The sequence below is a fragment of the Patiria miniata genome, unplaced genomic scaffold (genome assembly GCF_015706575.1).
Source record: "Patiria miniata isolate m_02_andy unplaced genomic scaffold, ASM1570657v1 HiC_scaffold_7, whole genome shotgun sequence".
Taxonomy (NCBI): domain Eukaryota; kingdom Metazoa; phylum Echinodermata; class Asteroidea; order Valvatida; family Asterinidae; genus Patiria; species Patiria miniata.
The window spans coordinates 48,340,770-48,353,042 of record NW_024037074.1 but is presented as its reverse complement, the minus strand read 5'-3'; the positions used below and the strand labels follow the sequence as shown (position 1 = coordinate 48,353,042).

General features: G+C 45.9%; 1 protein-coding gene across 1 annotated transcript in view; it reads left to right on the top strand.

Moving 5' to 3' along the window:
• Positions 1–9,128: 9,128 nt before the first annotated feature.
• LOC119745327 overlaps positions 9,129–12,273 on the top strand; it is a 40,188-nt gene continuing 37,043 nt past the window's right edge. Inside the window, exon 1 of the mRNA XM_038221615.1 lies at positions 9,129–9,175. The gene's annotated coding sequence lies outside the window, so the exon portion shown is untranslated. The remainder of the gene's footprint in view (positions 9,176–12,273) is intronic.

Below are 12,273 nucleotides of genomic sequence, written 5' to 3'. Positions count from 1 at the left end.
CCTGCCTCCGAAACAGTTCACACTTCTTCGGCTTTAACTTCAAACCAGCATCGCGTAGGCGTTGGAACACCACCTTCAAGCGTCTCAGTTCATCCTCCACTGTCTTGGCAAATATGATAACGTCGTCGAGGTACACCAGTAGAATGTCCCACTGTAGGCCTGCAAGCACTCGCTCCATCAGCCTCTCAAAGGTCGAGGGCGCATTGCAGAGGCCGAACAGTAGAGACCTCCCCGTACGACAAATGCCGACTTCTGCCGCGCCTCGTCGTCCAACTCCACCTGCCAATATCCTGCAGCTAGGTCCAAAGTGGAGAACCACTTCGCGCCTTCCAAGGTATCCAATGAGTCGTCGATGCGCGGTATCGGATACGCATCCTTTATCGTCAGGGAATTTAGGCGGCGGTAATCTATACAAAACCTCCTCGTCCCGTCCTTTTTCTTTACAAGTACAACATTTGCGGCCCAAGGACTGTCACATGGCTCGATTCTTCCATCTTCAAGAAGACTTTTCACCTGTCGGGTTATTTCTTCTTGCTCCACGGTCGGATATCTTCTGGGCCTTTGCTTTACAGGCACTGCATCACCGGTATTGATGTGGTGCTTGACCCAGTCTGTACGGCCTATGTCCCGATCTCCCTTAGAGAAGACGTCTTGGTAGTCCCTCAATAACTTCGCGATATCACTATGGTGCTCCTGATCAACCTCAGTCTTACACCGATTAAACAGATCAACAAGGTGCTCGGGCACATCTAGTCGGGCCGCTTTTTGTGACTCCACATCTCGTGTGCTTTCAATCTCCTTCTCACCTACAGGTGTGAGGTAACCCGCCATAGTTCCCCTATGAACTACACACTCTCTCTTGCCTGGATTGAAAACTCTAACCGGTAACACCTCTTGATCAGCATCAACTACTGCTCGGGCAACGATCATCCCCTTGTTCGCAATCTCGCTGCGGTCGACTGGCTCTAGAATTCCAAGACCGTTATGCTTCGCTTTTCCACTAACATGTCCCTGCAAGATTGCCTCATGTCCAGGTGGCACTCTGGTCGTCCGTCCAACGACTATCCTCGCACAGAATGCTGCTCCATAATCATCGCTGCATTTCACCCTTTCTCCATTTACTGTGAGCTCAAGTGTCCTAAGTTGAGTGACCAGCATGTTGGTACAAAAAATCCATACCCAGGATTCCATCCATGGAGTGTAAATTTCCGAAGGTCGCGTACACTGGATGTGTCGTTCTTCCAACCTGTAACTCCACCCAGGCGCTACCTAATGTCACTATCCGCGAACCATCAGCATTTTTAATGCACGAACCCTCATTAGAAAGATGAGGCCTATTCTCAGGTGAGATCTTGTGGTAGAGAGTAGATGACAGAAACGTGTCTGTTGCCCCGGTGTCCACCAGAAGCTTCGCCTGCTGTCCCCTCACCACTGCTGGTACAAACATGCCCCTTTTCACTCTTTCTGCTGTTGCAATTGAATTGGTAATTGCATGACCCTTGTCTACTGGTTTGTCTCGTGGACAACGGTCTTGTGGCCCTCTTCTCCTCCCAGCTTTCCCTCGGGCCCTGGGGTCAGCTGCGATCCATTTCCCGACCCGTGTCTCTTTGCTGGCGGCCATTTACAGTCACGAGCGAAATGTCCTTTCCTCTCGCAACTGAAGCACACAATGTCCTCTCTAGGTCGTCTCCTGTAGGAGGTACTCGGAACGCCTTCTGTCATGTTTGGCTTGTCGTTCCCTGCACCTGTAGGTCTCCCTTGCACCAGGTTAGCCACCCACGCTTTTGTCTCTTCTTGAGCTCTTTGTATGGCCTCTGCCATCCGTTTCTGGCTATTTCTTACGAAATCTTCCAGCTTTTCCACCGAAGAGTCATTTTGTCCCTCTAGTACTCGTGCTTGCTTTGGGTTGCGATTGGGCCTCTGTTGTTCCACCTTGAGGAAACTCTCTGTCGCCATTGCTGCCCTTATAGCCTCATCGAGTGTCTTTGGCTGTGTCCTGAAGATTCCTTCACGGATGGCCTGGTCCTCTATTGCATCCGAAAAGTGACCTCTCGCTAGGCGATCCTTCCCTTCGTCTGCTATCTCAGGATATGCCAGCGTGGCCAACTCCCTGATTGACTGACCTAGTTCCTCAGTGTTTCCTTTGGTCCCTGTCGTCTGCAACGCAGCTCCATCAAGTGGTTTTCCGACAATTGGCCCGGTCCGAATCTCCTCTCCAGCCTGTCTTTTAATTCTTTATACGTCATCGTTTGACTACCATCCGGACTGTTTGATAGCACCTTCACCGCTATCCCCTGCAAGCTCGCAGCCAAGAAGACTTTAGCTTGTTCGTCCGTCCACCCGTTAGCGAGTTTGCACGCTTCAAAATGCTGCCAAAAATCCCTCCATACAGTCTTGCCGTTGTACCGATCTGGTACGATATTAGGTCGCTTCAACTCTGCAGGCGAACGGCCGTCTCTCTTCACTTCAACCACCGGCTCTCGCCTATCTAGGCTAGACCTGTCCTCGCCTGAAACTTGCTTTTCTGGCTCTGATGCTCTTCCGGCTGCACCTGCTGAGAAATTTCTCTCCATTGACCACCCTTTTTCTGTATCAGCATTACTCTTGATTTCTTGATGGGACACTTCTACCGTTGTTGAAGATGTGACTGGTGTATTTGTAGGTACCAGTAATGAAGACGATAGTGTAGGATACCTGGTTCTGGGTTTTGGCGTAGGTCTGCACCTTGGCATAGGTGTTGACGATGATATCAGGCTACTTGATGCATCTCTTACAGTGTCAAGGTATCTGAAACTCGTTGTTGGTAACTCCACTTGGGCACCTGCCTCTGCATCCACCTGCCGACTTTCAAGTCGCACCCTTCTCGTCTCCAGTTTCTCTAGCTGTTCATGGAGTTGACCCAATTTTGCCCAGAGCTTCTCAGTCTCAACTTCTAGGCGTTGTTGCTCCTCCGCTACTCAGCCGCGTCCTCGGTCAGTTCCTCTATTAGTACCGGTCTAGGTTGGTTTGCTTGTTTCTTGTCCATGACGTACGCCTATCTGGGTGACTCTGTCCTAGGTAGGTGATTGTTTGCTCGTAGTTCGTGATGGGTTCTGTGTTGTGTAATCCTAGCGCCTATCCCACTTCTGACACCATTTGTGACGGTCTTGTGTCGACGATGCCTTGGATATTGCTCTCTGCCGACCCGACGAGCGGCTGTGGGGAAGGCCAGGGGAACAGGTCCGTTTTGGGGCAGTCTACCGCCAGGAGCTCAGGGAACACACTCACTCGCGCTCTCACGCAAACCTCACGAACACACTCGGGGAAGGGTTAACGTCCAATGAATAGATCAGACACTCGGGTATTTAGGGCCTCACTGCTTTATTATAACCACTTGAAGACCCAATAAGATGCGTCCTACTTACGTGCGTCCTACTAAGGTGTGTCCTACGTAGGTGTGTCCTACTTAGGTGTGTCCTGCTCAATGATAAGAATTGGCCCCTTTCCAATAATCGTCGAGAACTGGAACGCTTCCCGTACCAACCAGATTTCCTAATCCCTGCACTCACCGGAACTAAACCAGTGCTCTTCCTGAGTGAAAGACTGACCACAGCTGTACTACACACGCTTCAGCAACTCCAAGTCTCTGAGCGGGAACTGTGCTACGCTTCGCGCCACAATTAACAGCTAAAGCACACAACGTGAGCAGTGCAATGGGAGAGTGCAATCCATGGACGAGTGAAATGGACGAGTGAAATTGAAGAGAGTGAGTGCGCGCGCGACATGCGCTTATATACCCGCGCTGGGTACCAACCAGCCACGCTACTCGCGCGCTGTACAACGGACAGAAGTCCGCGTACCAACCAACTAAACTACGGTGAACCTAGCGCGCCAATATTAACTGTTCCGCTACAGTACGTACGAATTACTAAACCGTACGTACGAATTAATAAATCGCACGTACGAATTACTCAGTGGCGTACCCACGGGAGGGGGGGGGGCGTGGGGGCAGTGGCGTAGCCAGAAATTTTTCAGTGGGGGGGGGGGGGGGGGGGGGGGGGGGCGCTGGGGGGCTGGAACATTTCATGGGGGGGGGTGTCATGTAGATCAATGATAATTTCTTTTAGAAACTCAATATCTCAGTGGGGGGCGACTGGTGGGCGACAAGGTTTCATGGGGGGGCTGTCACCCCCACGCCCCCCCCCCCCCGGCCACGCCACTGCGACAGCCCCCCCCATGAAACCTTGTCGCCGCCCCCCCCCCCCCCCCCAAGTCGCCCCCCCCCCCCACTGAGATTTTGAGTTTCTAAAAAAAATTATCATTGATCTACATGACGCCCCCCCCCCCTCACCTGAAATGTTCCAGCCCCCCCCCCCCCCCGGCGGCCCCCCCCCCCTCCCCCACTGAAAAATTCCTGGCTACGCCACTGGAATTACTAAATAGTACGTACGAATTACTAAATCGTACGTACGAATTACTAACCGTACGTACGAATTACTAATTATTTCGTACGTACGATTTAGTAATTCGTACGTACGGTTTAGTAATTCGTACGTACGAATTAGATTTATTTTTAACCATGTCCTATCTTCACCGTACTGCACAGTCACTCCTTAGTCTGTCCAATATGGAGCTATAGGTACGTCCATGGTCTGTTTAAGATAACAGTGCGAAGCTTACCCGCATGAAATGACATGCACACCTCAAAAGTATATAGCAAACGATGTAATTGCTACAGCGTGCAAAATGACCCCAAGAAAGTAAAGACAGTTGACTAGAATCGTAATTTCAGGTCCCCTTCAATTAATCCTAAAAGTGAGCGATTTTGTCTTTCAGGTAAAACACTTGATATAAACGTTAGAGAGAGATCGGACATTAGCGTTTTAATCATGAAAATGCAGCTGAAACCCCCAAACGGCATGAAGGTTAGCATTTGTTTGCTTAGCGACTTGTCATATGAGAGCGACAAAAAGAAGAACCTACATTTCCACAAGAATATGCGAGTTGCCCCCTGACGTTGTGAGCACATTGGCTGCAGATAAGCAGCTGTCGACGTACGTTGTTTGTGATATTTTGGGCGTCTGCAACCCTCCCCAAAAAGGCGCTTTTTCTATTCGAATCTTTTGCGGAAAAGTCAGGTCGGAAACTGACAAAGTAGCGATGACCTTTGCACTAATGTACATGTTAGGCTGCATCAGTGTACAGCTTGTTCTAGGGCTGCGCCCATTAGAAATACGCGGTGACGCGCTGAAAATAGACATTAACATCACTGTACAGTTAAAAAACTTTGCGATCGCTGTAAAGGTTAATTCTTCAGCGGTAAACACGTCACTCACAATGGCACGGAACCGATACTGTTATGTACATGCCCGCAGGGGCGAATTGAGGTCTTTTTTGGGGGGGGGGTCCTCAGAAAATCAATGTTGAAAATGTAGACATGTTTTTTAGATGGGGGTGGGCTCAACCTCGTCCCCAGTGCTTACTTTATTTCCAACCGCGTTTCCTGAGAGAGCAGGTAGTGGTGGGCGCGTACTGCTCGACACCCTGGGCACGAGGTTGGGGTGGGCTCAGACTATATTTTAAACGGGGGCGCTGTTCAATTGCGAGAATTATTAACACCACATTGATAGTGTACAAATACCCCCGTAACCAGCATGCTCTGACCATGGAGGAATAAGTGCACAGGTGTATCTATACCAGTGTTATTGAGTTTTGATAGCAGAGCAGGGGTGGGGGATCATTATTTTGGGGTGCATTTATATGGAAAGAAATATTTTTCACAGTGCTGGGGGCCGGGGAAAGGTTCAGGCCGGGATGTCCATGGCGCTGCAAGGTAAAACACGGAACTCTAACAACAGAGCGCCTTCCCGTTTCAAGTCTCCAACCAAAGAAATGCGAACTGTTGCGGAGGATATGAGACAATTATCAACATCAAAATTAAAACATTATCATCACTTTTAATAAAAGTGAGGCATCGGTAAACACCCCCCCCCCCCTCCAACGGCAAAGTAACTAGTTACACGTACATTTTATTAACGTGCATTAGGCCCGTATATACCCGTCGCGCTGCCTGGGTATTAAAACGCAGAACTGTAAAATATAGCTCTTCCCGTGTTCATTTTCTGACTTGCTAAAACGGGGAACTCTAAAAGCAGAGGGTCTTTCCGGGTTCATTTTTCAACGAAAACATTTCTAGGAGTTGTTGAGGATATAATACATTTATCCAAATTAAACTTAAAACCTTGTGATGATTTTTAATGTTGGTTCTGTTGCAATAAAGATGCCCCCTCCTAGCATCGGAGCCAGTACGCGTATACTGCACATACCGTGCAATAGGCCTATTTGCACAAAAAAACATGGGTGGGTAAAACGCGGAACTCTCATTTTAAAAGGTCTTCCCGGGTGAATTTCCGAAAGAAAAAGATCAGAGGAGTTGTTGAGAATATAATACACTTATCCAGATTAAAAATAAAATATTGTGATGATTTTTAATGTTGATTCTGCAGCGATAAAGATGCCCCCTCCTACAGCATCGGAGCCAGTACGCGTATACTGCACATACCGTGCAATAGGCCTATTTGCACAAAAAAACATGGGTGGGTAAAACGCGGAACTCTCATTTTAAAAGGTCTTCCCGGGTGAATTTCCGATAGAAAAAAATCTGAGGAGTTGTTGAGGATATAATACACTTATCCAGATTAAAATTAAAACATTGTGATGATTTTTAATGTTGGTTCTACAGCGATAAAAATGCCCCCCTCCCACAGCATCGGACCCATAACACGTATACTGTACATACCGTGCAATAGGCCTATTTGCACACAAAAAACCTGGGTGGGTAAAACGCGGAACTCTCATTAAAAAATCAGAGGAGTTGTTGAGAATATAATACACTTATCCAGATTAAAATTAAAACATTGTGATGATTTTTAATGTTGGTTCTGCAGCGATAAAGATGCCCCCTCCTACAGCATCGGAGCCAGTACGCGTATACTGCACATACCGTGCAATAGGCCTATTCAATTGCACAAAAAACCTGGGTGGGTAAAACGCGGAACTCTCATTTTAAAAGATCTTCCCGGGTGAATTTCGGAAAGAAAAAAATCAGAGGAGTTGTTGAGAATATAATACACTGATCCAAATTTAAATTAAAACATTGTGAGTACTGTTAATGTTGATTCTGCAGCGATAAAGATGCCCCCTCCTACAGCATCGGAGCCAGTACGCGTATACTGCACATACCGTGCAATAGGCCTATTTGCACAAAAAACCTGGGTGGGTAAAACGCGGAACTCTCATTGTAAAAAGGTCTTCCCGGGTGAATTTTCGACAGAAAAAAATCAGAGGAGTTGTTGAGGATATACTACACTTATCCAGATTAAAATTAAAACATTCTGATGATTTTTAATTTTGATTCTGCCTGTGTAAAACGCGAAACTCTCGGAGGCCCGTACCCATTGATCGTGTTGCCTGGGTAAAACATGGAACTATTAATACAGAGGGCCTTCCCATGAACTTGTGGAGGATATAAGACACTTGTCGACATTGCAAATAAAACATTACGATAATTCCATAATGTTACTTCGGCAGAATTCGTTCTGCAGCGGTACATTATCCCCCTATCAACAGTGCTTCACAGAGCACTGAGTCTCCCTGCACCCTTGGTTTGTAAACGGCATGTATCCCTGTACAGCAAGTGTTCTGCACTGTTCTGCAAATACTCCACACAATTATTATACAACGGCACAAACAGGTGGGAAATCTTTTATTTTCAATTTATTTAAGGGCAGATTATGACGATTTTGGGACTTAATAATGAGATTGGGCCCTTGCTGTACTTTTAAAGCCAGTATTTCATCTTAATTTAGCGTTTTATTACCAATTCTGCAGAGTTCCGCAGAGTTCTGCACGTTCTGCAAGTTCCGCAAAATACCCACTGAATTATGAAGTGAGCTGAGCTGATCGATTATTTAGCTGCATTGTTGAGACATGAAACAGCCGTCAACTAACTTGTGGACACAACATTGGAGAATCATATGCGCATCAATACGGAAGCTTGAATTGCCTTCCGAGATACCGCGTTACCGCGATAATTTATCGCAGAAATCAGGAAATCAGAGATAATTCCTTCCACGATACCGCGTTACTGCGATAATTTATCACAGAAATCGTGAAATCAAAGATAAATCATTCAACGATACCGCGTTACTGTGATAATTTATCACAGAAATCCAGAAATCAGAGATAATTCCTTCCGCGATACCGCGTTACTGTGATAATTTATCACAGAATCCAGAAATGCGATAATTTATCGCAGTAACGCGGTATCGCGGAAGGAATTATCTCTGAATTCAGGATTCTGTGATAAATTATCATGGTAACGCGGTATCGCGGAATAGGTATCTTTGATTTCTGGATTTCTGTGATAAATTATCACAGTAACGCGGTATCGCGGAAGGAATTATCTCTGATTTCTGGATTTCTGTGATAAATTATCACAGTAACGCGGTATCGCGGAAGGAATTATCTCTGATTTCTGGATTTCTGTGATAAATTATCACGGTAACGCGGTATCGAGGATACGTATCTCTGATTTCTGGATTCTGTGATAAATTATCGCGGTAACGCGGTATCGCGGAAGGCAATTCAAGCTTCCGTAGCATCAACCTCGTCCGCGCGACTTGCAAGGCCAAGTTCGGGCAAGGACCATTAGTCGACTAGTGGTTGATTTGTGACGTATCTTACGCCTGCGCACTATAGCGAAGTGCGAACGTCTTTTTTGGAGAATCATATGCGCATCAACCTCGTCCGCGCGACTGCAAGGCCAAGTTCGGGCAAGGACCATTAGTCGACTAGTGGTTGATTTGTGACGTATCTTACGCCTGCGCACTATAGCGAAGTGCGAACGTCTCTAGTCGAACCCTGGTTAAAATGTCATTGCAAAACGTCTGGATCCTGGCTCCCTGCTGTACGTTATGAACGCGCGCGGCTATGGTTACCAGCGAAGCAACCAACCCCAGTAGGTTGGTTCCAAATAGTCGACTAGCGTAGTTAACCATCGTCGACTAGACAGAGTTCGGGCAAGCGTTAATTAGTCGACCATGCGTACCAATGGTCAACGACGGTGACGTCACGTCAGACGCCCTCATTGACAAGCTAATTCAAGAACTGAGCCTCCATGCAAACACATTGAACTGTAAGTTTTCAGACTATTTTGCTGTTTTTTCCAAAATGTTCGCTGTTTGGGAACAATATAAGGGGTCTCATGGAATGTCAAGAATGTATAGATCAATCCAGGATAACTGTCTTTCTCATTTGTAATCTCTTTACCGTTTTTTTTGGGTCTTTTTGTCCTCGCGTGGGTTTGTGACTATCATGACTATGCTACTGTGATGACTGTGATGGTGCTACCAAAGTATGGCGAATCGGTGGAGCGTTGGTATATGGAGGGGTACCCGTAATTCAACGCTCCACTCAGTAGAGCTAGGGCGATCGTGAAGTATTGTTGATGTACCCTTAACGTGGCGCGGCCCCTAACGTGGCGCACTTTGATTTTTCGCCTGTAGCGCCTAGCTACAGCAAAAGTTTTAACTGAAATTTCACAGAAAGTGAAATTTCATCAAGTTCTAAACACTCCCGTTTATAAATCGCGAGTTTATTTACCCGCTACAAAGTTAAAAGAAAAATTTCTTTTGGCGTGATTTTCCGATTTTATTTTCAAGTGCAAAGTGAACCCTTTGAAAATGCCCCGAAAAATAAGAAAATAATTTTCTGACAAACATCTGGCTGGGTATGTAAGTAGAGATAATAATGACTTATCAAAATTTATCAAGTTTACAGAAATTCTTAAATGTTAATTTGGAATTTTCCGAGATTTATTTAAGTGCGCCACGTTAGGGAACACTCCGCCAATTTGTGCCCAATTTCCGGACGCCACCGTTTTTCAATTTCGGCTTAAAATTTTATGAAACCGAAATTGTTCACAGAGGTTAAATAGCAAGCATTAATAAGGTAAAAGTACCAGTTTTTCACTGCATGAATTTGAGGTTTGTCAACAAAGAGGTTTGGCAACACTACACGAGGAAAGTTGGGTAAGCTTCGAAGTGCGCCACGTTAGGGAACACGACTATAAGTATAAGTGTTGGGCCCCTGTTTTGTTTTGATCAAATTAGAGTCAAAAATATTTTTATTGCGCAAAAATCACCTTTACAATCAAAAGCAGACGTTTCTCAATTCTAATGACACCCGTTTTGCAATTTGGAACAGCTTCTTGGGGTAGAAATCACGATTTTCCAATTCCTGCGCAGATTTTGCCTTGCGATTCAGCGCGCCGTGCGTGCTCACAGTACATCGCGCGGTGATCGCCATCTTTATTTTCCGGTCGCGTGTTGCCGCCGCGCTGTCATCGTCATTTTACCCCCAAATTTCCCTCAAAAAATAAAAACCCTGCCCTCTATCTATGACATACCCAGGCGCGGTTCTAGAACCAATATTTTGGGGGGCTAGCACGGTGGATCCAGAATTTTTTCAGGGAGGCGTGCTGAAATGTTGACCGGTTATTTTTTGGCAGTGTATATTTTGCCGGAGACGGCAAACCTTTAGTAAACGTTAGTTTGCCGGATATACACTGAACATGCGCAGTTACTGTTTTTTTGTACTTAAACATTTTCCGGTGAAAAGTTTTAGTCTGGCTCCATGCCAAAATTATCGTTGTTACCTCGTATTCACAAGATGAGATTCAGACCATTTTATAATTTTGGACTTTATTTTCCTTTTAAAAAAAATCCTCCAGAGCCACAAATCTGAAAAAGAAAATGTAATACACTGCAAAAAATGTTTGAGACATGTTAAAATAATAAAAGAAGAATATTCTTATTTATTTGGGGATGACAAAAAAAACTTTAAAATGTGGTGCGGTCGGAATCGAACCCGAGTCATCCCGCTTACTAGAGCCTTTGCTTAACCACTACACCAAACGTGCTACACAATTTTGGTGGGAATTTAATACATCTTATAATTCAGCCCTATTTTAAAGAGCACAGTGCCCTCTGTTGATATGGATTGCCGCCGGCAAACCTTTAGTAATCGTTAGTTTGCCGTCATTACCTCCGGCAAAATAGCCACTATCTTATTTTTCATTCACACTATATTAACTAATGCACCCTTGTCACGGCTATTTCTTCTTTAGGGGGAGACCATTCGCATGTACATCACAATCCTTCTTTTTGCTTATGCAAATTTTTTTTTTACGGAATTTATTTTTGGGGGGCTAGATAAAATTTGGGGGGGGCTACAGCCCCCCCTAGCCCCCCCCCCCCCCCCCCCCGGGCTACAGCCCCCCTAGCCCCCCCCCCCATAGAACCGCGCCTGGACATACCTGTTTATTGAGAATGTCGCCAACTAGTTTTGTAGGTCTAATAATTTAAAAGTGGATTTTCTTCCCTTATCCTCGAGGAAGGTATAATGACGCACATAAGAGTTTCTGCTGAACTGTTGGACAATTAATGCATAGATTGCTACCTTTCACATTAGGCCTACATTTCTTTTTAGTAATGCATCACCGTGTTTATCAATGATCTTCGATGCCCGAGCTTACCTGGTTTGTTTTGCACAAGCCAAACTAACAACGCACCCATTCAGAGGTCACAAGGAAGTTGGGAATGTATAATAAGATATTTTGCAGGAGGTAATGACGGCAAACTAACGTTTACTAAAGGTTTGCCGGCGGCAATCCATATCAACAGAGGGCGCTGTACTCTTTAAGATAGGGCTGAATTATAAGTAGTCTTGACCAAGGCGTTGGGCTTATCGATTCGCCTATAAAAAAAAATCGCCGGTAAGAAAATCCCTAATCAACTTGGCAAGGCATAATTGCGTGCACATATCGATGCCCGTACGCTGCTAGTGAGAAAGTAACTTGTACCATACAGCGAGGCTATGCTTAACTTGCACGTACGTGCATGGCTGTTGTACGAGTACGGGTGTGTACATGTACTGGTACGTGCGTATACCAATGCTGTCGTCAATGGCCAAGTTCGGGCAAGGATCATTAGTCGACTAGTGGTTGATTTGTGACGTACCTTACGCCTGCGCACTAATAGCAAAGTGCGAACGTCTCTAGTCGAACGCTGGTCAAAATGTCATTGCAAAACGTCTGGATCCTGGCTCCCTGCTGTACGTTATGAATGCGCGCGGCTATGGTTACCAGCAAAGCAACCAACCCCAGTAGGTTGGTTCCAAATAGTCGACTAGCGTAGTTAACCATCGTCGACTAGACAGAGTTCGGGCAAGCGT